The following is a 9,518-nucleotide window of genomic DNA, read 5'->3' on the forward strand; positions in this document are numbered from 1 at the left end:
GGCTGAATAACAGAAGTGTTAGCTCTGCCTTCAATCATTTCCAGTCACCATAATTCAATTATTTTATAAGAGAGGTTCTGTGGGAGATAAAAGTTTTATCCATATTTGCATCTCAGGTATATTTAATTGATTTTATTGGATTTATTTGTCAAAGCAACCTAATCCATTGGCCCAACGACAGTTTCCGATAACCGGGTGAAGGTTTCCTGCCTTTTCAGTGTGGCAAAGTAGTTTAATTCCAATTCCAATCTGACTCTATTTTATCCCGACCTCGAATTTAGATTGGAATGCCAATTGGTTATTATGATACTTTATCTAGACATTTGATTATTCTATTTAACTCTTTACTTTATATTTTACTCGTTCATTAGAAATCTATGTCGCACAGAGAGCCTTGCGTCGGCCGTTTAACGCGGGTCTCACAATCACAAACTTGTCAGTCTTGGTCACTAGACACTAGACAGAGGTAATTGACTACGCTATTTCTCTGATAGTAGCTTCCCAAACAGCAACAGTGTCGGCCCACATCTGGATTCCACGTGGATTCCCAACGCTATCTCACGACCAATTCGTCCGAATTTGACGAGTGATTAAAAGATGGCCAATTCGTATGAATTCGTACGACCTCATTCGTACGAATTTGTACGATTTGTCTAAACCCACGTGATGGGTAGGTTTAGGGGCGGGGTCAGGGGTAGGTCATTCGTACGAATTCATACGAATTGGGCAACTCGTCAAATATGTACGTTTTAGCAAAAATCGTACTAATTCGTACGAGTGAGGTCGTACGAATTGTTACGAATTAGCCATCTTTTAATCACTCGTCAAATTCGGACGAATTGGTCGTGAGATCGGGTTGGGATTCCACATGTACCAGATGCGGGCCGGATCTGGGCCGACACTATGTTGCTGTCTGGGTTTAGTTTGGTCATGCCATGGTTTGCCACGTACACTTAGCTAGAGTAACATTACATTAAACGTAGGTAAGGCTAACCCTATTTAAGTTGGTCGATAATGAAAATTCCCTAAACGAAAATTCCCTTTTTAGCCTTTACAGTCTATGTGTTAGCCGAAGCTCTAAAATCGCTTGTAAAATCAGTTGGTGTGCCCTATGCTCCACTCAAACCTGGACTTTGGTCTGCTACTAACCTGACACAGATTTGCTGTAATACTTGAGAATATAATTTCAGAGTAAAGGTCCTTGCACATTGAGTCCGAAATTTTCCTATGCGTTTTTTTCATTATTCGTCATTCGGTGGCTCTGAATTGTCAAAACACCTCTCAAAATGTTTGCTACGGATGCGAAAAACACAGAACTTTCTTTTTTTATGACGGACGAAAGTTTCGGAGGCAGTGTGTAAACTTGATTGACAAAACTACACGTGAGGTCGTTTTTATTTTTTAACGTGCAAAAGAATTCAGACCTTAACTCAGAATAAATTCAAATGTAACAATTTATTATGAGTAAAAGATTGAAAAATAGTATACATTACGAGCTGATCTGATTACAAATCGAGCCTTGATCCTCCTGCAACATCTCTCAGACCAAGACTTTCAAATGGAAAAAAAAGTATTTTTGAGCTAACAATGGGAAATTGCATTACTCAAGTCTCCAGACCTGGGCAGTTTACACCTTACTTGGGACAGAAGGTCATTTGAATTAGGGCCGTCCACAACAATAAGCAAAATATCTCTAAACTCTTTTGTTTACTTCTGTGGGAATGAGACCTTTTGTACCAGTTTGACATAAACTGTGAACTCAAATCTGATTGGTTGATTGGAATGTTGTTCCAGGATCAATAAATATGTTGATCCAGGAACACATTGCACTGGGTGAATATGATATTCACCATATGGTGAATGGAGATATCATATTCACCATATTTTCAATAAGTAAATATCTGTCTACATCATGGTATCAATAGTTTACAGTATTTTGGCTACACACACAGGTATGGTGAGATTATTAGGGTTTTGTTTTCACTGGAAAGCCCACACTGTAAATAATATGCTGTAAAATCGCAGCTATAGTTGCCAAAAATTCACCCTAAAAAGAACGGTGACAATATTTCAGGGATGGCATTACAGAATGGCATATTGGTGCCTGCATATTTTACAACTTTTAACTGTATATTGATTTTATAAAATGATTAAGTGAGTCTTCAGCATATCAAGTGATCTTTCAGAAATCAGTATTCTAATATGCTGATTTGGTATTATTGGTATATTTTTAATAATGGTTCTTATTATTATCAATGTTGAAAACCATTTTTGCTGCTTAATGTTTTTCTGGAAACCATGATGTATTTTTTCATGATTCTTTGACGAATAGAAAGTTGAAAAGAACAGCATTGATTCGAAATAGAAATATTTTGTACCATTAAACATGTCTTTACTATTACTTTTGAGAAATTTAATGTACCTTTGTCGAATAAAAGTTTTAATATTACAAACTTTTATATACAACTATATAATATTCAGCACCAAATCAGCATATTAGATGATTCCTGAAGTATAATGGCTGCTGAAAATCACCGGAATAAATTTTTTTTTTTTTAAATACATTAAAATAGAAAACAGTTCTTTTAATTTTGTAATAATATTTTACAATATTACTGTTTTTGCTGTATTTTTCACCAAATAAATGCAGCCTTGCTGAGCATAATGCCAGCTTCAGACTACATAATATCAGCCCAATTTTGGCACGATCTGTTTGACGTTCCCAGACAGCGACATAGTGTCGGCCCAGATCCACATGTGGATTCAACGCGTACCAGATGTGGGCCGGATCAGGGCCGACACTATGTTGCTGTCTTGGTAGGATGTTGTGGTAGATCGTAAACGACAATGGCAGACTCGTTTTATCTCGTACAGTGTGTCATAGTGATCGGTAGCCATTGTTTGTTAATCCTCTTGTTTCCGTAAGTCAGTCGCTAGTTCTCGATGGAATGTCGTTAAAGATTGTTGGGGAAGCAAGTCTGTAGTCTATGTTTCTTGTCCACAACAAAAATTTTAGAGTCAAAATCGCATGATCTGACAGAGTGTCTATCGTAACAGAACAAAACATTGTGTAGCCTGAACCCGACATGACACTTCTTCAAGAACATAAAAAAAAAAAAACGTAATTATCCCAATCTTTTGTGTTTGTCATGATAAGACATCTTGAACACTAGATTATCTATTCTGTCAGAGAACATGATATAAACCACTACACTGATACTTTCAATCTAGTGTCCTTCATTTCCAAAGGGAGCTATTGAGCCGAGCCCAACAGTCCTCTGGCCAACTGTCAGCTCGTCTGATAAGACTACAAAAGAGTCAGTCACCGGCGGCATTGTGCAACCCAACCACAACAAAAGAGGACACGGAGAGTTCTCACTGCCTTTTCATCTAAAAAGATCCCAGTGAGTGAAAAGATCCCAGCTTTACTTCAAGGCCTTAAACCCCCGGTACGGGTGTCAGGGACGCCGGCCCTTTGTGCTCACGCCACACGGGTCATGTCCAAACAAATCGGCCAACAAACCACATGACTGGCGCATCAATCAGAGGGTGAGTGATGTGAGAGGAGTATTTTCTTTTTTCGTTTAAGGTAGTGACAGATGCGCTGGTAGGTTACATAGGTAATGAGAACCATTTGTTCAGCTCCACTGCAGGGGAAAGGATTCATCCAGATTTATTTTTAGGAACAGAAATGGTTCAAACAGGCCCTTAGGTCTCTTTTGACTGTCTTCTGTTCTATCTATATGTCTCCTGCTTGCTCTCACTTTGCCTCTCGAGTGTTAGTGTCTTTCTTTCTGTCTATAGTACCTGCGGCATCCTCAGCAAACCATGTCATTGGTGCTTGAATATTTTACCGTTTCATTTGAAACGGTTACGGCCGAACACAAGAAATCTTTGTTCCTTGAAAATACCTGGGTTGTGACTGCAATAGATATTAGGATATTTATGTGTCCTCATCAATATTCAGATTAGGGGCCAACTATTTATTTTAATTTTTCCCATTGACTTATTCCTAAACTATTACCCCCAATCCTGAATTTCCATTATTTAATAGCTGTTACATTAAGTTTTAATATACACTGCAACTCAAAATGCTAGAAATCATTGGTAACGCTTCCTTTTACAGTCCTGTTACCCATGTACATACTATGTACTTATTAAAGTAATTACAATTACTGGGTAATAACTAGGTACTAACCCTGAACCTACCCCTAAACCTACCCCTAACCCATGTACTTACCTTATATTAGCCAGTACTTTCTAGGTAAGTACACTGTAAGCACACGTAAGTACTGTACTGTAAAAGGAAGCGTCATTTTTGTGAATAAACATACATTTTGTGTACAGTTATTTTCAAAAACTAACATTTTTATTTAATTTTAGATTTATCTGCCAAATGCACGGTCAACCCAACCTCCCGGCAATGTGTAAGTATTTTAAGAGGTGGCTAATTCGTACAAATTCATACGACCTCACTCGTACGAATTCGAATGATTTTTGCTAAATCGTACATATTTTACGAGTTGCCCAATTCGTTTGAATTCGTACGGATGACCTTTGAAATTGTACTTAAAAAAATATTGTTGGAGTGTTTTGCTAGTATGTAACATAAAAAAAAAATAAAAGAAGATTCAACAGTTTTTTTCTTTATTCTTTCTTTATATTTCTTCATGATTTGTTTACATTTGCTTTAGGAAAATTGCATCCTGTGTTTTCACTTAAAGGCATCAATGATGCATTTATAGAGGTTAGTAACTGTATTATCACTCACAATAAGTATTTATAAAAACACAACGTGGCTATTAATAACAATATATTCACTTATTTGACAGAAATCAATTTTAATTGCTAAAAAAACAGTGTAACTATAGTATAATAACGTTATAGCAATGCAGGTTGCATCTTTATAAGTACATTAATGGAACCATACGACTGACTAATTAATACTTATAAATCAATATATAATGGATTATGAGCATGCGCATTGAAAAGGCAAATGCATGACTTAAGTAATTCTAAATGTATTTATAAAATAGCAATACTTATAAATTCATTATAAGCATGCATAGAAAGTGTTACCCTTCTTTCTTCTAATCTTTGTTTTAATCTTGGTTAATGTTCATTTTTAAATATACTTTTGTTCAATGTTTCTGGGTACTTTTCACCTACAGCTTTATGAATACTGCAAATCCGGACATACTTCTCTCTTCGCATCCCTATAAAGTAGAAAAGTATGCTATTTTATATGCAGTCTATTCACTTTGCTGTGTAGAGAATTTTAGAAGGTTATTTATTTTAATTTAGATACAATTAACAAAAGATTGTTCTAATTGAAAATGACGGGTGTTTGAAACCACCATGCACCACCTCAGTTCCCAGAATGTTTTGATATTTAAGAGAAATATGTCTAACAGAAATCCAACTCGTGATTTAAAAGGGAGCCAAATTTCTGAACTTTACCCATCGCTGTTACGCGCACTCCTTTCGCACCTTACATAAAACCCCAAAGAACACCATCATAACAGTGAGATTAATTTTTTTTCCATCATGTACACCTTATTTTCCCTCTCCTCTCTTTCATTAACTGCCCTGCACAATCAATAGGCTCTGAACACAATTTCCACCTTTCTTATTTTTGAAGTACTTGCACGCCACACAAAAGATTCTCCATATCTGTAAGGCACATTCTGACTATTGAGGCCCAAACACATGTGCAGAGTCACACATACACACGGTAATGAGTGAGAGGAAGCTGAAAGGGCCCTATTCAGATGTCGGGCGTCTGCGGGGAGCTGATCTCATTCTGCGGGGTGTCACGGGGCAGGGCCGCTAAGATTACTGCATAATAAATGGAGCCGGGGCAAAGGCAGCTGTTAATTACCAACGTGTCCGTTCAATGGGTTTCTCTTGTCCCCCATCATGTCCCTTTTTGTGTCTTTAACCCCTCACCTCCATTTCCTTTCTCCTCCGTCTTCTAAAGGTTCAGCTATGGAAAAAAAGATGCAGAGTCAGGCGGACTCAGTGCATTATATTCTGATACTTTCTTATGACTTTGTAAGTAGTGTTTGTCTGCTTGATGTTTTAGATCAGATTATTCAACCCAAAATATGTTCCAGATCTGGGAAACTCCTTCTTACGTGTTTAGAACTCATATATGCAACGTATTAAACAAAATTAAACAGGCAATTTCACATTTGGCCCTTTGGGTTTTTTTATTTTATTTTTTTAAATACACTTTCTTAAAACACACTTTTCACACTATTTTCATTTTTTCAACTATTGTCTAAATGTTGTTGTTTTTTTTGTTTTTTTGTTTTGGGGGGGGGGGGGGGGGGGGGGGGTCTTCATACATCACATATATTGCATTTTCACACAATAGATAATAATAGATAATTGTGTCCTTTTTTGTCTTTTTAGATCATCACAGTTTTAAAAAATGTAAAAGTTTTGTAAAACTATTAAATAGTTCTGTCATCATTTACTCACACTTATGTCTTTGCAAACCTGACTTTCTTTCTCCTGTTGAACATAAAATATATTTTAAGAAATGGTTTAATTTTCACATAATGAAAGTCAATGGGCACCAAAATTTGTTTGGTTACCAACATTCTTTCAAATATTTTCTTTTGTGTTCATTTTCATAAATGATGACAGATTATTATTATTTTTTTACTTTGTGATCTTCATATAACAAAAAGGAAAATAATCAGTTTGAATTAAAATCATCTACTTGGAATAAAAGCACCCATTTATCCTTTTTTGTTTTGTTTTGTGGTGCCACAGAGAATGACTCAAAATTGCATCAACTGTGTAACTGAGTCGTATTGTTTCACTGTTTTTCAGAAACATTACACATTCAACATTCATTTAATTATGGTCAATGCTAATTAGCTTCCTCCATGATTTCATTAGAGTATTAGTGAACTGTTAGGTTATGGTTAGGTGTTAGGGTTCGGGTAAGTAGGATAAGTTGACACGTTCTTACTTATAGTCAGTAGATAGATTGTCTGTTGGAGGACCATCAACATAAAGTGATAGCGGATATTAAGCCGACAGTCTACTAATACTCTAATGAGAATTAAGGCAAGCTCACAATCACACTACATGACTTGTAGCTGGATTTTAGTTTTAGTTTTCTGTGACAAAACCCCTGGATCGCAGTCAAATCGGTGCTTGTTGGGGTTGGCGATGGTTGTTAAGTATGGGCAGGTCAGCAACATGGGGACAAGGGGAAGTAGGAACAGTTACCAAGCGAAACTACAAACTAAAAGTCCACAAGCAAAACCAGGCCATTGGGACAGAAAAAAAAATGGCTTAATTGTTAAACATACTATATGTACAGGTCATATCATAAATCTTAACGCATGGTCTGTATGAATGAATTTATATTAATTTATATTAAATTAATCCCGCTAAGATCAGTAGATCTTTTTTTTTTTTTAGAAAGATTTAAAATAGATGTCTGAGCCAATTTCCGGTGTGCAAGAACCATTCTTTTTTTCTTTTCTTTTTTTTTGTCCAAGCCTTGCTACTAGTCAATTTGTAAATGGTATTCATCCCACAACCTTAGGAATATTGATTAGAAGATTTCTATCCCTTCTCCTGAGCTATCGTCATAACCTCAACCTTGCTGTTTTTCTGTTTCTTTTGTCTGGTGGGCGACTGCAGGGGCTTCCCCTCATTGGGCCTTGGTGCGGTGAAATGAAGATGAAAGGCCGCCGTGTGGTGTAATCAGATTGTCTCCTGCAGTTGGGTCTCGTATTCATCTTCTCTTGGCAACCTGCTGCTCCACAAACTCTGGCTGACATAAATCACAATTGGGCCCCAGTCAGTTCCCATTCCCATAGAGCCACTGAGAGCCCACATTCAGCCCACAGGAACCCTGAGCTCAGGTCACAATCAGCTCAGCCTGAACTTTATTTACAATGGCTGCTGTTGTTTGTGGTAAAAGAAAACTCTAATTAAGATGGATTCCTAGTTAATAACATCATGATGTTGTCTTCAGGGGGATCACAGTGACTTTCTTTGCTGGATTCCCCAGTCGGAGCCCAAACATAGACTCGCAATGGCTCTTTACCAAGGTTCTTCGCGGTTTCTTTCAGTTTATGTGTCATGTTCTTCAACAATGCTGAGTTTGACGCAATATTGGTATCCTGTACATTTCTCTTGTAACCGCAAAATGCTCAATGAAAAACAAGCATTTATTGCTTATTGGTGGTGCTTGCACAAACATTACTATTATTTTTGCTCATACTTTAAAGGTGCCCTAGAATGTTTTTTTTTATTATTTTATAATGTTTCCTGGGTTACCCTTATAATGTTAGTATGTTTTTTAGATAAAAAATAATCATAATTTAGAAATAAATGGCATTTTTCCTAGCCTGCTTTTAGCCTCTGATTTGAACACTCTGTTTGAAGGGGCGTGTCTGCTGTGGGATTCAGTGTAACCGCGGCCACTGCTGTGATTGGCTGACATGCTTGCATATGAAATAGCAACGCATTACATGTGAAACTCTCTCCCGAATACTTTTACTACTGCTATTATACGTTTGTACTATAACAGCTATCGAGATTAACGAATCGTGAGATGTTTTTAAAGTATTTAGATCTATTCCCATCACATAAAATGTTGCCGTGATGAGCATTGAGCAGATGACAGTGTGTTGATCGCGAGAATGAAGATCTTATCATTGCAAAGCAGTTTCTGCACTCTCTCTGCTTTCACCAATGCAAACACGATGATGTAAATACAGTAAGAGCTTCGTTGTGCAGTAACGTGCGTCATTGATTTCATAACGAGTTTGGCAAGTGTCCAGATAAACTCGCGCTGTGTGGAAAGATTGTTCTTTGATCGCTTTCTGTATATAATTTGTTCACAATTTAAATACGATTATTTTCATCCTACTAAAAGAAACGATGTGAAGCTGATATTTTAGTCACTGGCTTGACTTACTGATGCATAAACAGTATTGAACGATTTTGAGAGAAAGATTACCTGTCTGAACTTGAACAATTACACATCAGAAAGTGTTGCTTGGTAGCTCGATCCGAGGCCAGCTCTGTATTGGCCCAAGTTGAGGAAACAGTCGGTGAAATGTTTGGAAATTTCCAGAGAAAATAAAATTGACCCATTGTTTCTTCAGAGGCTCAGATGAAGGAACTAAAAAATACTTTTGTGTTCATGTGTACATCCACACTGAGCAACTGCCATGCTTCGGCTGCGCAGTTCCGCCTGGCATTGAGGGCTGGCATTATGCAAATATTTGGAGGCGTACATATTAATGATCCCGACTATTGCGTCACAGTCGGTATTGTGTGGAGAACCGACCGTTTTTCAGGGGTGTTTTTCATAAACGTGAATTAAATGAGAACGCGAAAACAGTCCAGTTTGAGATTCACTCTATGTTATGTCCATGCACTGAACCCTTGTTATTTGACTATACCAAGGTAAATTCAATTTTGAATTATAGGTCACCTTTAAGGGTTTGAACAAACCCCTAACCCAAGTATTAAACTTG

This window comes from Rhinichthys klamathensis, unplaced genomic scaffold (genome assembly GCF_029890125.1).
Source record: "Rhinichthys klamathensis goyatoka isolate OS25496 unplaced genomic scaffold, OSU_Roscu_1.1 h1tg000176l_1, whole genome shotgun sequence".
In the NCBI taxonomy this organism is placed as follows: Eukaryota; Metazoa; Chordata; class Actinopteri; order Cypriniformes; family Leuciscidae; genus Rhinichthys; species Rhinichthys klamathensis.